This window comes from Pezoporus occidentalis, unplaced genomic scaffold (assembly GCF_034315485.1).
Source record: "Pezoporus occidentalis ecotype Australia unplaced genomic scaffold, CSIRO_AGI_Poc_V1 ctg81, whole genome shotgun sequence".
In the NCBI taxonomy this organism is placed as follows: domain Eukaryota; kingdom Metazoa; phylum Chordata; class Aves; order Psittaciformes; family Psittacidae; genus Pezoporus; species Pezoporus occidentalis.
The window spans coordinates 9,755,762-9,776,326 of record NW_026916170.1 but is presented as its reverse complement, the minus strand read 5'-3'; the positions used below and the strand labels follow the sequence as shown (position 1 = coordinate 9,776,326).

General features: G+C 41.1%; 2 long non-coding RNA genes across 2 annotated transcripts; both read left to right on the top strand.

Annotated features, from left to right (window-relative positions):
• Nucleotides 1-1,639: 1,639 nt before the first annotated feature.
• Nucleotides 1,640-8,593, top strand: LOC134156021 (uncharacterized). The gene is made up of 3 exons (XR_009961805.1): nucleotides 1,640-1,677; nucleotides 2,913-2,980; nucleotides 8,465-8,593. It is a non-coding gene; the product is annotated as an uncharacterized LOC134156021 (long non-coding RNA).
• A 6,857-nt stretch (nucleotides 8,594-15,450) lies between these two features.
• LOC134155967 (uncharacterized) lies at nucleotides 15,451-16,180 on the top strand. Its single transcript, XR_009961784.1, has 2 exons — nucleotides 15,451-15,917; nucleotides 16,047-16,180. It is a non-coding gene; the product is annotated as an uncharacterized LOC134155967 (long non-coding RNA).
• The last annotated feature ends 4,385 nt before the right edge of the window (nucleotides 16,181-20,565 follow it).

Sequence of the window (20,565 nt, the reverse complement as noted above, 5' to 3'; positions counted from 1 at the left end):
TCATTTGCCCTGGCCCTGACTCTTATCTGACCTGTTGGTGATATTGGTGAATTGGTTTGGATTCCTATGCTGGTTTAGTAAAAAAAAAAAACCAAACCAAACAAAAAGCCAAAGATGTTTTCTTCTGGTTTTATGTGCAAGGGAAGAGCCATCTTGTGGCATCTTACCCTAAGACTTCCCGTTGAGCAAGGTTTACTCTGGTCAGGTTGCACCATATGGTGCCATTCACTGGACACAGCTGGTAAATGGAAGACACCAATATTTTTAGTTTCTTCTCTTTTCATTCAGATCAATCAACTTTGACTCTGTAGTCAAAGCTCCTTGATGATGAGGTCTGAAAGCAGGAGATCCACCTTGCCTGAAGCACTTTCAGCTATATTGGAGTAGGAGGGGAAATCTGCAAGTAACTAGCCCAATTTGGAGAGTGACTGAGCTCCTGCTCCCTGTCAGGAGCCATTAAAAACAGTTATTCTTCCACCTTCTCAGAGTCGGATGGCAGACACTAAGGTTTGAAAGTTTTAGGGTGATGATGTGCCACCTGCACAGCCAGTGAGAAGATCAATGTAGACAAGCAGTTCTTGGATCGCTCTTCATGTCTTCCCATTTCAAAGACATTATTCAAATGTATGTCAAAAAGTTCTGCATGCTCTTTGATGCCTTTGGATCCACTTCCTCTAGGGACACCATAGAAACCTCTAGCCTATTCCCTTTATTTCTGCTCTGAGATTCTTTTGTCTGTAGATAATCAGTTTTTTGACTTCTCTGTGCGGGCAATGCCTTTCATAAGATGTGGAGCCATTTCAGCCTCATTTTGCAAGACAGGTGCAAATCCTGTCACTGAAAAAAAGAATATGGATTCCCCTGCTTTTGTCATCTGACAGTATCTGAAGTCTGCCAGAAAGTCTGAGAATTTCCCTTTAAGTTGGAGAAGTGATCTTGATTTTCTCTTATTAGCCTACAAAACCTTCTGCTCTGGGAATCTTGTACTGGAGATGCAGAAGAAGCTGCTGCTTTTTAGGGGAAACACCTTGTTATCAACTTTCAAAATTTGTACATTTTAAAATTCATTTTTATTTGCATACAGAACAAAACCCAGGCTTTTCAAAATTTCACCTTTCAAAAAAATTTTGGATAGGGCAAAGTTTTTAAAATTTTAATTTCAGAACCCAGTAATTTGTTTTTTTTTCATTTTTTGTACTTTCACTTTTATTTTGTTTTGATAATTTTCATTACTTTGTGATCTTCCAATAGTGGAAGTGAAGTAATATGTTAATTTACTGTAATGTAATAGTAGAAATATTCTAATCTTTTTACTTTTTGCCTAGGAGCAACTTATCACAAGGTTAACTATATGGGACTGAAAATATAAAATGAACTACGATTTGTAATCACAAATTAAATTTGTTGAATTTTAAAATATTGAATGGTAATGCAAATCAAAATTAACATATTTTATGGAATATCAATCTTAAAACAATACCATTTTTTTAACAAAAAATGCTGCAACTGAAATTTTGGTGAAGTTTACCTCTAAAGGAGCTGGCCTCTTTTTAGAAGCTGCAGTTCAAAGACATAGGAAAGCCCTATGATAATTTGCAATTTGATGATAGGTTTTTTCATTCTAGACACTTCTCGGTTTTGCTTAAAGATCACTGAGGCAGCCAAAGTAAAGGGCAGGTAAGTGGAGATAATGCATATTTATTTTAAGGAAAGATTTGACTGTCTCTTTCCAGCCAACCCACAAACAGTAGGTGACTATACTCTTTTTACTTAGCTCCATACCATTACTAAAGCTGCTATAATTAATTGCAAGGTGATTCTTTTGAAATGTGGTTTCCATGATGGGGTAAGAGTCCCAAAATAATTCACTGTGGAAATGCTGTTGTCATATTTGTTGCCAAGAAATGTATCCTGACTTCTGTCTATTAAGTGTGGTTAATTTACACATTCAGGCTGTAAAATGAACTTCAGGCTGCTGAGGGCAATGAAATTAACTAATACTGTGGTTGAACTGTGGGATATAGCTGTTCACTTTAAGTGGAAACCCAGGAGCATATCACGTCATATCATATTTAGGTCTGCAGACCTATGCTTTTCTTTGGGACTAACTGACACAGTGCATGAATACAGTAATCATTAAAACAACTTCAGAGAGCCTTGCTGAGACTAAGAAGCATGACTTTGTTGCTAAAATTAGCCATGTTTGAGGGTATGAAGGGTGAGGGGAGAAAGAAGTGGAATTAGTCACAGTAACATCAGCATTGGGTTTAATCCAGGTGAAATCTTGTGAAGCATTTCTGTAGCTTTGTGTTTTCCAAAGTCTATCCGTTGTTTCTTTGGATAAATTAAGTACTGCAATTCTTTGATGTCCCCAAGATCCCTAATGAAGTTTAAAGGATCCAACATCTGCTCATTTCTATTGCTCAGCTCAAGACTTTTCCCTCTCTGATGCACTTTCCAGCCACTTGACCCTGCACCACTTGACTAGGGGCTCATTACAAATTGAGTTACTTGCCTGGGAGGAGTGGTGGCATTTCAGGCCCATGACAGGAGGAGAGGAGCTAGAAGTTTTCGGAGCAATTGTCAGTCTCTACCTCCATGCCATGTGCTGGGGCTGGCCATAGCTTTCAGAAGGCTGAAGCTGCCCTGGCTGTTGCTCATGGGTGCACAGCCCCAGCCAGAGCCGTTGGTGGGGTGATCCAGCCTCAAACAGCCCAAAGCTACATGCAGAGCCTGTGGTTCTGGCTTCTGAAAGCTGGGACCTACCCAGGCCCATAAAGCTTCTCACTTCACCCAGCAACGTGATGTCAGGAAAGAGATAAAAAAACACTCCCAACCCCCTTCTCTCCACCCCCTCCAAGTAGGATAAGTGCTGATCTCTTTCATGTCTCTGGTGTCTTATCACATTTCAGATGCTGTCACTACACTCGGCTGGGATATTTTCGGTTGAAATACCTAAGGAGAAATGAGAACAGTTTTGGTAAGAATAAATATCCAGAGCTCAACCTCCTTTGCACTGCGGTGGGATTTGGAAAGAGTAAAAAGAAGTGTGAAAGAAAGAGCATGTTTATTCAGGAAGCTGCTGTGAAGCAGGACAAACCAGGCTTCACAGCTCTATGCTGCCATGCCTGAGCTGTTTCCAGTGTTGGAGTTAGTCATTTGGGAACCACTTGTGTTGTAAAAAAACATCCTTTTGACAAGCTTTCTCTGCAAATGTCTCACCAGTGCTGGCATGACACAGTTAGGCAGCAAAATTCCTAAGACCCTCCATGTGTAGTGCAGACTTTCTCACCCCTGTAGCCGATGTCTACTTCAGTCAATTAAAAATTATCTGTGCTTTGTTGTACCACATAGTTGCAGTGCATGTATGCCTGTACTTTGCAAGTCGTTTGCAGGTTATAATGCTTCGCAGACTGAGGATGCTGCTGTGTATCTGCAAAATAGGAATATAGTCCCTGAAGCACTCCAAACTCTCTCAAATCACATGGTAGCCTACTTGGAAGCAGTTGGTGTTCGCTTGCTGTGGTGAGGTGAAGCTGTGTGATCAACTTGCAGTGGCAAATGGATGGTGAACCTGACCACGCCAACTGCTCTGATGTTCGTGTGTCAGTATCATCCAGGAAACTGTTACACCAGAGAGCTCATACGCATCAGCATAACCAAGGACACTTTCTTTGGAAAGATGGAGCAGCTAGGGGGAGCAGGGGGCTAATGAGGAAATGCACTCGAGCTAGAAACAGCCGGCTGATGCCCTGGTAAAGAAGATCTCTGCTGGTGCTGCCAGGAAAAAGCAGCGGGTCGTAGTAGTAGGGGACTCTACACTGAAAGGGACAGAAGCACTTGTCTGCTGTCCAGACCCTGTCTCAAGGGAGGTGTGTTGCCTACCAGGGGCACAGATCAGGGATGCGGCAGAGAGGCTGCCTGCTCTAGTAAGTCCCACAGACTTTTACCCACTCCTGCTGATACTCCTGGTAGGAGGCTTGCCAGGCTGGTCAAGGAGGCTTTAAACTAGGTGTGTTGGTAGAGGGGGGCATCATTCCATCCCAACACACCCAGTCAGTTGCCAGCACCTGTAACAAATGCTTAGAGCAATGTAGAGATATCCCAGCTGCTCCAGCCAATGACCTGGCTTCAGTTGGAGCTCGGCTCAGATGCCTCTATACAAACACCCATAGCATGGGGAACAAACAAGAGGAATTAGAGGTGTGTGCACGTCTACAGGGGTATGATATAATAGGCATCACAGAAACATGGTGGGATGGCTCCTGTGACTGCAGTGTTGGAATGGAAGGTTACAGGCTTTTTAGAAAAGACAGGCCTGGCAGGCGGGGAGGGGGAGTTGCCCTTTATGTTAGGGATAGGCTGGAGAGTATGGAACTCTGTCTGGGCACAGGTGAGCAGTTAACAGAGAGTTTGTGGGTTAGGGTTAAAGGGAATATAGCTATGGGAGACATTACTGTGGGGATCTGTTACAGACCGCCTGATCAAGGAGAACCTGCAGATGAAGCACTCCATAGACAGATAGGAAAAGCCTCACGTTCACAGGACCTTGTTCTCATGGGTGACTTCAACCACCCTGACATCTGTTGGAAGGACGGTACGGCCCGGCACAAGCAATCCAGGAGGTTCCTCGGTTGTGTGGAAGACAACTTCCTTCTTCAAGTAATAGAGGAGCCGACAAGGAGAGGTGCCATGCTTGAGCTCGTGCTCACCAACAGGGAGGGGCTGGTTGGAAATGTGATGCTCCAGGGCAGCCTTGGATGCCATCATGAGATGGTCGAGTTCGAGATCCTCAGGACAGTGAGAAGAGTGTGCAGCAAGCTCACTGCCCTGGACTTCAAAAGAGCAGACTTTGGCCTCTTCAGGAACCTGCTTAGGAAGGTACCATGGGATATAGCCCTAGAGGGCAGAGGGGCCCAAGACTGTTGGTTGATCACCTGCTGCAAGCTCAGGAGTGTTGCGTCCCAACTAGAAGGAAGTGCAGCAGGAGGGCCAGGAGACCTCCTTGGATGGATAAGGAGCTGCTGAGGAAAATTCAATTGAAAAAAGAAGCTTATAATAAGTGGAAGCAAGGACAGGTGGCATGGTAAGAGTACAGGGATGTTGTCCGGGAAGCTAGGGACCAGGTTAGGAAAGCTAAGGCCCAGTTAGAATTAAATTTACCTAGAGATATTAAAGATAACAGGAAGGGATTCTACAAGTACATAGCAAGTAAAAAACAGAACTGACAGACAGGGGTAGAGCAGTTGATGTCATCTACCTGGACTTGTGTAAAGCGTTCGACACTGTCCCACACGACATCCTTGTCTCTAAATTGGAGAGACATCAATTTGATGGATGGACCACTCGGTGGATAAAGAACTGGCTGGATGGCCGCACACAAAGAGTTGTGGTCAATGGCTCAATGTCCAGCTGGAGACCAGTAACGAGTGGTGTCCCTCAGGGATCGGTGTTGGGACCAGTCTTGTTCAACATCTTTGTCGCTGACATGGACGGTGGGATTGAGTGCACCCTCAGCAACTTTGCCGATGACACCAAGCTGTGTGGTTCAGTTGATACGCTGGAGGGAAGGAATGCCATCCAGAGGGACCTCGACACACTTGTGAGGTGGGCTGATGCCAACCTCATGAAGTTTAACCATGCCAAATGCAAGGTCCTACACCTGGGTTGGAGCAATCCCAGGCACAGCTACAGGCTGGGCAGAGAAGAGATTCAGAGCAGCCCTGCAGAGAAGGACTTGGGGGTGTTGGTTGATGAGAAAATGAACATGGGCCGGCTTCAGTGTGCGCTTGCAGCCCAGAAAGCCAACCGTATCCTGGGCTGCATCAAAAGGAGCGTGACCAGCAGGTCGAAGGAGGTGATCCTGCCCCTCTACTCTGCTGTCGTGAGACCTCACTTGGAGTATTGTGTGCAGTTCTGGTGTCCTCAACATAAAAAGGACATGGAACTGTTGGAACAAGTCCAGAGAAGGACCACGAGGACGATCAGGGGGCTGGAGCACCTCCCGTATGAAGATAGGCTGAGAAAGTTGGAGCTGTTCAGCCTGGAGAAGAGAAGGCTGCGTGGAGACCTCATAGCAGCCTTCCAGTATCTGAAGGGGGCCTATAGGGATGCTGGGGAGGGACTCTTCATTAGGGACTGTAGTGATAGGACAAGGGGTAATGGGTTCAAACTTAAACAGGGGAAGTTTAGATTGGATATAAGGAGGAAATTCTTTCCTGTTAGGGTGGTGAGGCACTGGAATGGGTTGCCCAGGGAGGTTGTGAATGCTCCATCCCTGGCAGTGTTCAAGACCAGGTTGGACGAGGCCTCGGGTGATATGATTTTGCGTAAGATGTCCCTGCCCACGGCAGGGGGATTGGAACTAGATGATCTTAAGGTCCTTTCAAACCCTAACGATTCAATGATTCTATGATTCTATGAATAAATCGTATATGTGGACCAAAGGAAGCCCACGAAGATGATCAGAGGGCTGGAGCACCTCTCCTAAGAAGACAGGCTGAGAGAGTTGGGCTTCTTCAGTCTGGAGAAGAGAAGGCTGCAAGGAGAACTTACAGCAGTCTTCCAGGGCCTAAAGTGGGTGTGCAGGAAAGCTGGAGAGAGACTTTTTACGTGGGCTTGTAGCGACAGGAGAAGGTGAAATGGCTTTAGACTGAAAAAGATTAGATTTAGATTAGCTATTAAGAAGAGGGTCTTTACAGCGAGGGTGGGGAGGCACTGGAACAGGCTGCCCAGAAAAGCTGTGGCTATTTCTTATTTTTAGAAGTGTTTCTAGCAACCTGTTTCCTATTTCTGGCAGCGTTCAAGGCCAGGTTGGGTGGGGCTTTGAGCAGCCTGGTGAAGTGAAAGGTGTCCCTGACTGTGGTGGTGGTGGGGCAGAATGAGATGATCTTGAAAGTCCTTTCCAACCCAAACCATTCTATAACTCTGTGATTCTTTTACATAAATTGCTTTCCTTCTCTAGGTGGTTGAGTGTCTTTCAGGGTGAAAACCAGATAAGCTTTGGCCTTTGACTAAGCCCTGGAAACCTGGTACAGAAGAGAACAAAGTATTGCATCATACTCCAGAAACAAAAGCAGCAGCAGTGCCAGTATCTTCCCTCATACTGCAGCAGTTTCTGTATGAAGCTGAATAATATTTACCAGATTTGTACATGTGTCTCTAAGGAATTCTGAAAACACTTTTAGAAATACCTGTCCCTGTTTCAATTATCTTCATTCAGCAAGCAGCACTATTGCAACTCAGTGGGGTCTGAAACATTAATGACATTTCCCAGCAGTGGCCCAGACGGATGAGGCAAAGTAGAAAGAATTGGTTTAGCCATGGAAAAAAGCATTGAAAACAGAAATCCCAAAGTTATGCTAAGTTTTGTAATTTTATTAGTTAATTTAACAGTTCATTTAACAATTGTTAATCAGTTTTTTAAAAATAGCTCTCTCTAATTAGGAACTCTTAATATTATATTGGTATTCTTATTTAAACCTCATAGTTATCTTTCAGTTGTGAAAACTGTAAATTTAACCCTTAATATTAAACTAAGACCCTCACTATTTTGATGATAGTTTTATAACGTTTGATGTGCTGTGTAATTAATATTCTTACGTGAACATGACCTTAGATTTATCTGTGAACTGAAAGATCTTTCAGATATGTGTGGTTGAGACAAATTACTCATCCTATTTTTTTTTGAACTTGAATGGGCTTTCTAATAGACTTTCCCAAGTTTCAGATAATGTTAATAATCTAAAACTTTGGAAGAAGAGATAATTATCTGCTTTCTCAGCAGGAAATTTTCCTATATTATCGTATCCTATTGTAAATTGTACCCTACCCTACCCTACCCAGCCCTATTTCCTGGTGTCAGGATGTAATAACAGAGTGTTTTCTAGAAGTATGTTGAATGTACTCTGTTTACTAACACTGAACTAACACTTGTTCTTGGTCTTATCCTCTCTCCCCACAGGGAGGATTGTTTGAGGTGTTCAGTTTCTAAATTATAGTAGGACCTTTTTTCCCCCTTTATTCTATCTGTACCTGCAACTTGGTGTGTATTTTGGGAAAAGAAAAATGATGGTTGCAGAATTGCACTTTGCAGTAGGTACATAATGCTGAAGTCCGTAAGAGTTGAAGGTCTCAGAGCTCCTATATGCATGCCAAACCAAACTGAAAGAAACTTTATTTTCCCACGTAAGTCAATATTTGGCCTTGGGCAACAAACTTCTGCTGTGCCTAGGAGCTCAATTTCCCCACCTAACAGGAGCAACCAAGTCATTAAGAACATGATTGTGCAAACTGTTGGTTGTCCTAAGCTTGTAGACAAAAGGGTGAGTTGTAGATGCTCAGTGTTTAACAGGGTGAATTCTTACTGCCTTTAATGCACCTGTCCATGTGGTTGGCTTTTTTCTGCTGAGTAGTCTTTAAGGCTTTCTATCTCAGTATCTCATAAATAAATTATTTATTACAGGTACTGCCTCTTCACTGAATTCTCCTAAACTGCTGTGGAGAACAAAACATACTGATTTACTGGTGCTACAAATAGCTGCAGGTCTGGAGCCAACCGATCCTGTGGTGTTGTTCAGCTCCTTGTAAAGGGATAAGAAAGCAGAGGTGGGGTACAGACTCTTGCAGGTCTATCCAAAGCAAAGGAGACTGAGAGATAGGAGCATCTGGCAGCACTAACCTGAAATGCACAGAGCAATTGCTTGCTGGCTATTTCATTATCTAAAGAATGTAATTTCATCACTGAAATTACTTAGGCTTGGCACTAAATTGTTAATGAGCTTGTTGACATGAAGTTGAAAAGATTTGAAAAGGCAACATATGGACTAAGATATGATAAGGACAGCATGCCTCTCACTCACAGAAATACCAGGAGATACTTATAACACTCATCAATGATACTCAATTTCTTGAAAGCATGCCTTGTCTTTTTACCACTTCCTTGCAAGGAGGGAGTCAGGGTAAGAAACCCAGGGAGATCATTCCTTCCACCCTGCTGTTTCACAATATCAGCTGACAAGGGAAGGTTGTTGGAAACAGACCAGCTCCTGGAAGTCCCAAAGTTGTCTTGGCTCCTAGTTATCTGGAAGACTGCTTTGCTTAGGTGTGTTAGTTCCACAGAATAAAGACATCCCTTTTCTTTCTTTTTTTTAAAATGATCAGTGTCACTTTGAGCACTAGACATGCTTTCAGAGAAAAATCAGTGAAGCAAAGGGCTAAGTTCTTAATTATTTGCTGGCAACAAAGTTAAAGTACAGAAATATGAAAAAATAAATAAATGTGAACTTCAAATATGCTTCACAGCTACAGATTGTTCCGTCTGTCTCACAGGATTTCTTTGTGGAAGCTGAAGAAACATTTCTGTCCCGGAGCCCTTTTTCAGAGCAGCACCTCAGCTAGGGTTTCTCTGTGTCCCTTCCCCTTTACACCGCAGGTGAAGTTCTCTCTGCTGCTAAACACAGGTGAGAGGGCAAATCATTTGCAAAAGCTTCTAACCCTCATCTGCCCTCTATTTTCTTTTTCTTCTGATCTACCTTTTAGCTTAATCTACTCAGCATTTAAGATATGTAGAGAATCTTTGCAGTGCTTATCTTTCATACTAACTTCTTCCTCAATAGCATTGTGCCTGTGCATCTAAAATGTAACATTTGTCCTAAGGCTTGTCATCAAGGCATTTTTGGAAAAAGTTTTTTTGTTTGCTAACCTTTTATGAATACTAGGTATAACGCAGAGGCAAGGGGTATGGGACATGGAACAATTACCTCTCTCTCGCAGTGTTAATTTTAGGGGATATATTTTATTAAAATCTAAAGTGGTCCATTCATATATATATATATATATGCTTTGACACCATTTGGAGCTTGCAGGTAAGTTTTATGCTTTATGATGATGCTGGATCCTAGTACTTTTACAGTGTTATCCTAGCATTACTGACATTTATAGCTAAAAAAGTATCTTTAGGATTTCACTCTGGACCTTTTAAGAAGCAAAAAATATTGTTCTGTATTTAAACCAGAAATCCTGATCACCAGTAGAGCTTTTATCTTGTTGTTGCCTATGCCTACATGGCTTCCTAATGCACTATGTCTCTATCCCTATTTTTATAAATATAAATTTACCAATGATGCTACTGTATCTTTGCCAATTAATATATATTCATAACATCTTTAAAGTCTGCTAGTAAATTTCAACTCTTTCAGCACATATATCTGCCACATGCGATGTAGTTACTTTCCAAAATGGGAGAGACATCTTACAACTCACCCTTCCAGGCTAGTTAAGGTAAGAAATTTCAAGGTATGATTCATCATGATATATATGAGATTATGCTTTCAAATTCATCCTTGGCTCTGTCCCCTAACATTTTCACTAAATGCTGAGCTGACAGCTGATTTCAATGCACAAGCTTTGCATTTTGCCTTTCTGTTATAAGACCTTGCAAGTTCTCTGCAATAATTGCATTTTTCTTAATAAATTACTTTTTTTTTTTTATAGTGTTGCATGAGGAAGGGTGCTGGAAAAATAATATGCACCTGAGAGATCAAAAAATGAATATTGGTAGAAACAGTGTGATGTGGTATGCAGACCACTCTGTAAAAATTAGCCATTACTTATTTGTCAGAAGTTATCTTAACACATTGGCTAATGAAGCTGCGATGGGAAAAGGTAGAGAAACAGATTATCTGATTAGCTAGGTATGGATATAATTCCTTGCTGCAGAACCTACTAAGCAAGTTTTAGTACACGTGCTCTCAGAACTTTGACTCTGAAATTCGCATGTTAAAAAAGAGACAAATATGAAAAATAAAAAAATTCAATAAATACACTTTGGAGGCAAAATTCTTCTTAGAATAGCAGTTCTGGTATTATTAATAAGTGATTACATCTTGGCAAGGGACAAATATATAGCAAAATCAATACTAATTGGTTTGGATCACTCAACAACATTAAACATGATGGACCGCAAATCCATGCTGGATTCCTGGTGGCTCTTCTGGGGTAGATATTTCTGTGCTTTGATTACTCCATGGTTTCCTTGGAACTTCTCAAAAAATAATCTGAAGAAAATGTGTAGTGGTTTGTTTCTTTTTTTGCTTGTTTGCTTTTTTTTTGTTTGTCTTGTTTTGTTGTTTTGTTTGGTTTTTTTTAACCTCAATTTTTTTATTTGGTATTCCCATTTACTTAAAGGCTCTTTGAGAAGGCAAAATTCTCTGTGCTCTGGCTGGCAGGTGTATTTCTTACCTTTCCTGATCTTGGGATGGTTCTGTCCGGCGTTTTGCAATGAGAAGTTGTTCATTGAATCGTTAGGGATGTTGATAGATTCCTAGAAGCAGTAAAGGACATAGAAAAGGTGGAAGATTTCTGGCCTTTCTGTAGATGTGGTTTGGAGCCCTTCTTTCTCTGTGGGACTGTCAGAGGTAGTTATAGTTCTCCCTGTTGATACCTGGACTCACAACTGTTCTTTTGTGTTGTTTTTTTGTTTTGCTAGGCTGTGTTTTCTGTATTTGGCTATACGTTACTTTCAACTGAAGAAAGCTTAGAAGATTTGACTAAGCGGGATGTGGGTGGTAGACTCATGTGAGTGCTGCTTGATTTGGTCCAGAACAGATTTGGCATGCGCATTTCCTCATGGATTAGTTGGGGTAAAAACTTTGACTTGTGAGGTTGTTTAGGAATGCTTCATTTTGAAAAATTGCACAGGGTGTCTAAATCATATGACAACATTTTACTTCCCTCATGGGATTACCAAGGTCTTGCTGGTTTAAAAGCTGTGAAATGGAAGTCCTTTGAAAATTATTAACAACATATTGAGCTCAATAAATCCTTATAAAAAAGACTTATGCATCTGTAAGCTTTACTCAAAGACTGACAGATGAGTCTTTGGTATCAATCATCATAATTCTACTGACACCAATGTTATGCTATTCTATGTAATCTGAAAGTCTGCCCTTCAGGATAAGGCTGGCATGGTGTGTTTGCTCCTTTTCCAAAGCATAGTTTTTCTGTTGTGAACACTAAATTATCTGTATGATTTTTTTTTTGTTAAATATTAATTTGTAGCAAAGCCTGTGAAAACCCTAGAATTTCAATTAGTGACACTGCTCTTGACAGTAATAGGCCAAGACCTACTCTACTAGGCATTGCACAAACTTGTAAGAAGGAGCTTGCAATTGAAAGAAGTTTACAATCCGATGCTAAGATGGGAGTAAACTGATGTTAATAGCATATTGAGGAGCCCAGAAAAACAGGGAGGCAAAGTACCTCATCCTGAAGCAGTGATCTCAGCACACAAAGAGGTTAGCTGTTGACATATTTTGTAAACATCAGGCAAGACTGTGCTTCAAGGAGTCATATAAGGGATGTCTTTTGTTGTCTTTTTTCCTAGCAGCAACAGAAATCATAGAAGGTGCTTACTTGAAAATCTAAGTGGAAAATAAAACTAGTACCTTGGGCTGGGTGGTAGTAAGATACAGCTACTGATATGGAGATGGTAGGGGAGGAGTAGGCTGCAAAGGGCTTTGAATTTCTGTTGGGTTTGAGAAGGCTCTTGTTTATTGAGACCTAGAAATAGTAGCTAGCTGAAATCAAGGGCTAAGTGTGCAAATACATTTATGAATCATATTTCTTTAAATCCAGCTAGCTCTGTTCAGTGATAAGAGTCAGGTAGGAACTTTTTCCATTTATTCTGCTTAAAGAGACCTACCTTCCAGATAACTTTAAGACATAATGTAGTGATTTGATGCTGAACATGATTAGAAGTATTGAAGCTTGTAGAGAAGGCCTCCCTCCCTTTTTCCCAGTTTAATAGATTAAATAAGGGATGTTTCAGCTCATGTTTGAAGGCTGTTATTCAGTGTTTGAAGTGCCAGTGCTATGTAGCTCTTACTGTAGGAAGTTCTTGCTGTGCTCTGACAGAGCTCAGATCTCACTCTTAAGGCATAAGGCAAAATCTGCTCCCCTGAGGTTTTTTCATCTTCCAAGTGTAGGCAGACTGAACTCTCACAAATACTTTCCACATTTTGGTGTATGTCAGCTTGCTCTGGAAATTTTCTGAGTGCACATTTATCACAAACAAAACAGCAATGAGATTTTTTAAAATAAATGACTGAACCAGTGCTTTATGAGGGCCATTTACGTTAGACAAGCACAGACTGATCTTATGCCAAAGCACTCTCTTTTGGCTCTTAGCAAAATAAAAGGTTCATATGTTTCAATATCTATGGTCTAGTTAAAGACATCAGGCTGAAATATGCTGGAGTTAGATATAGCCATTATATTTTCATGTGGGATCCATCAGTCAGAAAGTGCATGGGCTTCAGGAAATGAAATAATAAGCTTAGTAATGGTGGGAGCTTAGAGGGAGAATATGCTTAATGTAATTAGAAAGAGTTTCAATCAAGGAACAACTTCATCTGACAAGTGTTCTTCCACAGAGAAAGCACTTCCCATGAATGACTTTTGCTGCCCTGGCTTCTTGATCTTCATGCAAAATTAACTAAGACTCATCAAAATTTCATGCCCTGTAAACTAAGCCACTTCGGTTTTGTGTCACCCAGATGAAATATTGAAGTGTGACCACAGAACTTGCTAATAAACTGTAATTTTAAAAGAATGGGTGGGGAAACCTGTGGTGCTGAGGAAATAAAAAACAATTAAAAGCTATATATGAAAGTGGAACCACAAGAAGGAATTAAGCTTCCAAGGAATGATGAAGAAACTCAAGGAAATAATTGAAGGAGGGAATATCATTTTAACCTTTTAAAATATTAAAAAATTAATACACCTGAAATATCATCAGAAAAACAATCCTGTAAACAAATCTATATTCATGGGGCTCCATGTCTGTCTTCAGGGTGCTCTTCAGATGCGCAAAGCATCAATCTGGTGGCCTAAGGAGGACCTATGAGATGATGTGAGCTCAAGTTACAGGGAGAAGAATGCTGAAATTTCCAGATCCTTTTTTCCTTCTGGATTACATTTTGGATTATATATAATTTGTAACCTAGGATAACACTCAGGAAATGCTTCAAGAAATTATACTCTGAAAAGCCTGTTTGTAGCTGACACAAATCTATTTAGCAGGAATGTTTATCAGATTTACTTGTGTTCCTGCACAGCTGAAAGGTGTTGATAGTTGTAATACGGCTGCCAAGCTCCAAGCAGCTGCTTGTTGCTCTTGCAGTATGCATGGAATGGATGCTAGCTGGTGAAATGTAAATGACTGACTGATAGAATATCAGTTTTATTTATTTATTTATAAATGTGGATCTTTATGACTATATAATCCTGGAATTGTCTTTGAACAATGGTCCCAAACCATCAAATACTGCTGGTGCCCCACCTCTGTCACCTGGTGCCTTGCAGACAAATTCTGTTGAAAACCCACTGAAAAGCAAGTTATAAATTCCTAGCTGATGTTGTTAATTGTCATGTGGCATTTACAGTAGTGGATGTAAATCATTCATAATCCAATATCAAACTAAAAAGAGTAAATGAGTTTGCCTCTGTGGTTAAAAAGAATGAAGTATTGATTACCATAACAAATTAACAACTTGAAACCTGATCTATATCTTCTGAGTGCTGAGAGCTTTGAACTGGAACAGTCACGTATTACACATTAACCTCACAAGATTTAAAAGCAGTTGCGCTACAACAATAGCTAGTTATTATAAGAGTTCTGTAAAAATGATTTTAATGGCATTTACTGCAGAGCTAGAACAATTACCAACCTGCAATCAAACGAATAGCTTTTCATTAATTAAGATAGTTGAGCAAGACCCTGTTCTTACAGATTTGTTGTGAGAAACAATGATGGCAGGCACATGGGTGAGATGATGTGAGAAATGTATTTTCAATGACAGGCAGATGGGTGACAACATGAGCTATTGCAGGATGGTAAAGGGAGCTAAAAAGCAGTTGGTACTTCCAGAGGCGTCTACGCTGATACGGTTAGATGGTGACTTTTCATAGGATTGGATCTGCTCTATGGATTGGAAACTTACAGGGGAAATTAACCTACAAAATCTGTGTGTATGCTGGGGGAAGAAGTTAGGTTAAAGCCCCACTGATAAACCCTTTTAGGATGCTTCTATCTGCTTTGGATTTTCTTTCATTTCTTTCCCGCATGGTGATAAGTGAGATTTCACCAGCTAATATGACAAGATGACTGTGTGAAAGTGCACTAGTTTGAATCAATACCCATCTCTAGCCAGCAAGCTGCTTTCAGGACAGTACTTACAGTAATGCTAAGCTGCTAGGAGCCTGAAAACTACAAGAGAATGGGATGAATATTCATTCACATTTTTAAGGAACTTCTATTTGTCTGTACTCACACTTAGTCTGTGTCTTGTTTATGCAAATGTTTTTATAAAGTGGTTTGTTGGCAACTGTATTCATGGAAATTGAAAAATACAGCAAATATTGCAGATGATGATATATTTTTTTCAGATCCACAGCAGGGCTTGCAAGGAAAGCCAGGAATTACATTCATAGTCACGGAACAAAAATATATTGTTTAAGTATTCCGTAAACCAAAATGCTTTTAGCTGAAGATGCTCAGATCTTACAGGATACATTTTGTTGATAAAAATTCTCCACAGAGGCTACAGTGACTACCTTACACTGCAGAGATTGTGGTATGTTGCTGGACAATTTGAAAACAGAAAATAGCAGGTATGTTTGTGATGAAATGTTAAGCTGCTTTCTGAGTGATATAAATGATCTCTTTTTCTTGACTAGATATTGAAAGAAACAGCCAGTAGACCTACAAAGACAGGGAACCTCTCAGAAGCCAAAGGAGAGGCTTTTTACTTTTACAGGTGAAATGAAAGGCATTTTGCCCCTCCTTTCACTCTGCAGTGGTGAGCTTTCACCAGGAGAAGGGTAATCATTCTAGGTGTTTGAAGGCAAAAATTGAGGTTAGTATTTAGTCCATGAGGAGCAAAGGTACTGCTACCACTGACAAAACAGTTCCGGGGAACATGATGGGGTTGGGAAAGCTTGGAAATCCTCAGCTGGGTTGAATTTATCTCACTTTCCCGTGACAGATCTCCTGAACTCCTCATGTGGTCTGCTCTTCCTTGGGTGGAACATCTACTGCTAGAGTAAATTGTTGTCATATTGAAGTTGACAATCTGTGTTGATAATATTTCATATTATACGGACATTAAAATTACACAAACCTCATTGGGAACCCTTGAACATTTTGAAGACAGGACAAGGGGTAACAGGTTAAAACTTAAACAGGGGAAGTTCAGATTGGATTTAAGGACGATATTCTTTCCTGTTAGGGTGGTGAGGCACTGGAATGGGTTGCCCAGGGAGGCAGCATTCAAGACCAGGTTGGACGAGGCCTTGGGTGATATGATTTAGCGTAAGGTGTCCCTGCCCATGGCAGGGGGGTTGGAACTAGATGATCTTAAGGTCCTTTCCAACCCTAACGATTCTGTGATTCTATGATTCTATGATAATAGCATGCAGAGATCTAGGAACACCTGGGAAAGCTGCTGCTGTGGTTTTGAGAAACCTAAGTGCCCTGAAGTGTTATTTATTTAGTGACATATGACAAATTATTCTATGAGGGCTAGGTGATTGCAACTTAAAAATAAATTAAAGCCTCTCTTTGGGTGTCCTGATCAATTTTGATATACAACACTCTAAACAGGAGTCTTGGCTGCCTGGGATGTGCAGCATTTAAAGGACCAATTAAACTTACAAAACTCTGGCAAAGTTTCCCATCAGCGTTATTACTTCCACTTTGTTACCCTGTATTTTGTACTGTTCCTTGTGCTTTATCTGTTGTAGGTCTGTTTCTCATGCTAATTAAGGTAAGTTTATTTCTTGATGTGTGGAAGTATTTATTAGTGTATCAACTGGAGGGCTGATGTGCCAATGACTTTGCTCCATCCGTTTCTTCTTGGCTGGGCCACTACACCAGGGGTACAAGTGGTGGACAGGACATGGCTTCTGTCCTGCTAGCTTGCATCCACAGGTGGACCAGTCCCATTTAAGACCGCAGGAACTATTTTCAGCTGTTTTCAGCTGAATTTGCTTCTACACCTACGTGAGTAGCATCATGTGCTGTCCTAATGCACAGAGAGATAACTAATATTGTTGTCTCACTTTCTTGTGGCTAATCCTCAATCAAAAAAGCTGCTGAAAGTGGATGAAATGTTCTTTTTCACTATTGGCTGCAATAGGAAATAGGGGTTTGAAGAGATCAGTTCAGTGGAAACACTTCTTTTGTAGTCAGAATTGATTTGGAATGACAATTTAAGCGAGAGAGATTTTGGCACGGCACTGTTCACATTCATACCGATCTCATAAGCTACAAGGAGAGAAGTGTGCAGTGGTTTGGTTTTTTCTTTTCTTGTAGGAAGATCACCTTGCTTTACTTTCTTAATATAACCTGGGGCTACTGCAGAGTGGATGAGGCTTTGGCTGTAACATTAATATCCACACAGTGTTAACGATCCGGTTGTGCATGGTGAATCCCTCATTTGGTGCTACAGCCTTTGTAGATTATGCTGCTGGTTGATGTTGCCTTCCCTGTGGGAATCAAAGCACCCACTCCTTTTCACTTGTGGTGAGGAAATGAATATCCTATTCATGTAGTTGTATATTGCTTTTAATTGGTTTAGTATTAAACTATCAACTGCTTTAATGAAATGTTGTGGGGAAGGTAATTTCAAGGAGGCAGTTTGTCTCTGGACAATTGGAGTGTTTATTTTCATGTTATTGAATCACACAAGGGAATATCTCATAGAAAACCGTATTTTCGGAGAAATTAATCACCCCTTAATAAAACAATGAACATTTTTCCTAAATAAAATGGCTGACAAAATGGTGCCACCAACTTGGTGGTAACACATCTGCCCAATAAGAAAAGAGGATAAATATTTGTGAATTGCACACCAAAGGCAATCAGGGAGAACTGGTAGCACTAGACACACAAATAATATTTTATTAACTTTATCAGCCCATTTATTAACTTCTTAGAAAGGGGCAGAAAGCCCCTGGAGGTGGAAGTCTCTCTTTGTAGTCATGTTCCCCTGAACATTGGGGTAGGGGGCCAAATTGAAATGGCTCTGCCAACTGCTGTGGAGCTGTGCTGACAGGGGTGGCCTCTGTTGTCCTCACCTAATGACGGTGTTGATGTGGAAGTGCCACATCCATGTGCTTGGTGAGTTCTGCAGCTGCCAGTCTGGATGGGACAGGAAGACGCTGCAGTACTGTGAGTGATGGTGAATAATGCAGTGCTGTCCCAGGATTTTTCCTCTCTGTACCTCTCAGGAAGGGAATATGTTCTTTTCCTCAAATATGGGTGGAACAATAAAAAGCTGCAGCTTTTCACACATTAGATCATATTTAAAAATAAGATTTCTACCCATGCATCTGAAAAAAAAATATTACACCTGTATAACTTGGAAAGGTGCATTTCATCAGAGCAATGTCGGTGGAATTTTTGTTTCATAACCAGCTCCCAGTATATGAAGCTGTTGCGGTCTGACCCAAAACACATTTCTTTTTCTTTCTGGCAACATTTTGTTTCGAAAAGGAAACTCTTTTAGGTTGACAATCGAATTTTCTGAAGCAAACAATTTTGTTTAAAAATGCTAATGGAATTTTACACTTCTAAGATTTTTCTCCATTTTCTACTGCAACTAATTGTGGGGCTGGACTGAGTAATTTCCAAAAGGACATGCACATCAGCTGATAAGATATTGAACAGTAAACAAAGGAAATTTGTGCAGCTGAATACACAGGTAGGTATGTAACATTGCTTTGATGCCAAAGCTCCCCTTAAGGAGGGTGTAGATAGGCTGGGGTGGGGCAGGTGAAGAGAAGGTAAAAAATGGAGAGAGGGATCAAGATTCCATGGAACTCTGGTAAGTCTGGAACTAATGATTGGGCAGGGTGACATGTAGGGAGGGAATCAGAGCCCGGCTGGAGAAATCACAGATCTCCATGAATTCAGTGTGGCAAATACATGACTGCTATGAACACCTAGCTGACAGCACATTCTCCGTGGATCAGTGCACTGGCTTTGACTGTGACACTTGCATGTGTCAGGTCTGGGGGTGTCAGGTCATATCATGAAGGGGTGAAAAAAAACACCATTAGGGAGAATCCAGTTTAAGTGACTCACCTGATACTGTTTCAAAACTCAGCAAAGCAAGCAGGCACTGACAAATCCTGTTCATCTCTGGCCAGGCTTGTATGCCCTCAGCTGCATTGGTGTCAGTGAATCCACACTGAGGAGGAAGATCATTAGGATTCAGGATCACTGAAGATCTGGCAGACTGTACATACTCAAAGGTGTGAAGCCCCATCATTATGCTGAGGATGCTTCTTGGGCACTATGTGGGTGGTGACTGCCTCTGCTACAGCATTTTGTGTCATCCTCTTGCTTCTCCCATTGATTTGATATATCCAGACATTATTGTGTTATTTCCCAGGCAAGGTGTAGGTTGCATAGCAAAAGAGTGCTTCTTCAACTGCACTTTGCTTTGGGTTTGATAGCCTGTCACTGACTCCTGCTGGGAAGAGGGAGTAGAGTGGTTTAGAGAGTTGCCATCAAGAAAGAAATCAGTGATTGCATTATTCCCCTTCAAACCATGCTTCATATCCCCTAGCCAGCTGCTGTTGCCTAACTGGGTCCAGACGGTTTCAGCTCAGCTTGATGTTTTTTCCTAGCTTGCATTTATAATGCCGTCAGCCAATGAAGCAGCCAACTGTTGTGATTGGGTAGTGTTACTGTCATTATCTTCTTCTGCTCGGCATGTGTGGTGGTTATGTTTTATCTCAAGTTAAATTAGTACATTTCTTAGGGTTTTTCGCTCTGCATTTGTAATGGGTTGTTGCAATTGTGCTCTATTTCTGTCCACAGCCTGATTGTCCATAAAGTATAGCCACGGTGGGAGAGATAGGAAAGGCAACAAGTTAGTACTGATTTGCTGTACTGACCTCTCCTTGGAAAGCAGGGACCAGGTTCAAGCTGCAGTAAGCAGGAGGTGACCTGGCGAGGAGGAGCTACTTGCAAGTTGAGATGGAGAAGGGACTGATTTCATTTGAGTTTTGAAAAAGGTGTGTGCTTTGTGGCTTTACTCTAACCATCTCCCTCCTGTGGCTTCCTTCCACTAATGGGGTCTCTTGCTGACACACACAATAGTGGGTGAGATGAGGGTCTTGTACACACCTTCTTAATTTGGATCAGGAATCCCTCTCCCCTCATTTCTCTTCTCCCTCTGGGGGAGCAATGAGAAGTCAGATTTCTTCTATAACAACACAGATGTGAAAATGATTCTGCCTTTCTCTTTACAAGCAACAAGTGAAGGAACATACAAGAACATGGAAAAGGGTGTGAACTACAGCACCCTGTTTATCTGGCTCTGAGCCATCCTGCTGCAGTGATCTCAAATCAAGGAACACATTTTCTTGATTATGGCCTTGTTAATTCTTTATTTGGCATTTATTAAAACTCTAAACTGTACTTATAAGATACACAGTGATTAATGATCACTCATTAGGGTCCAAGGAATTTTGTGGGATCATTCAGTTACTATT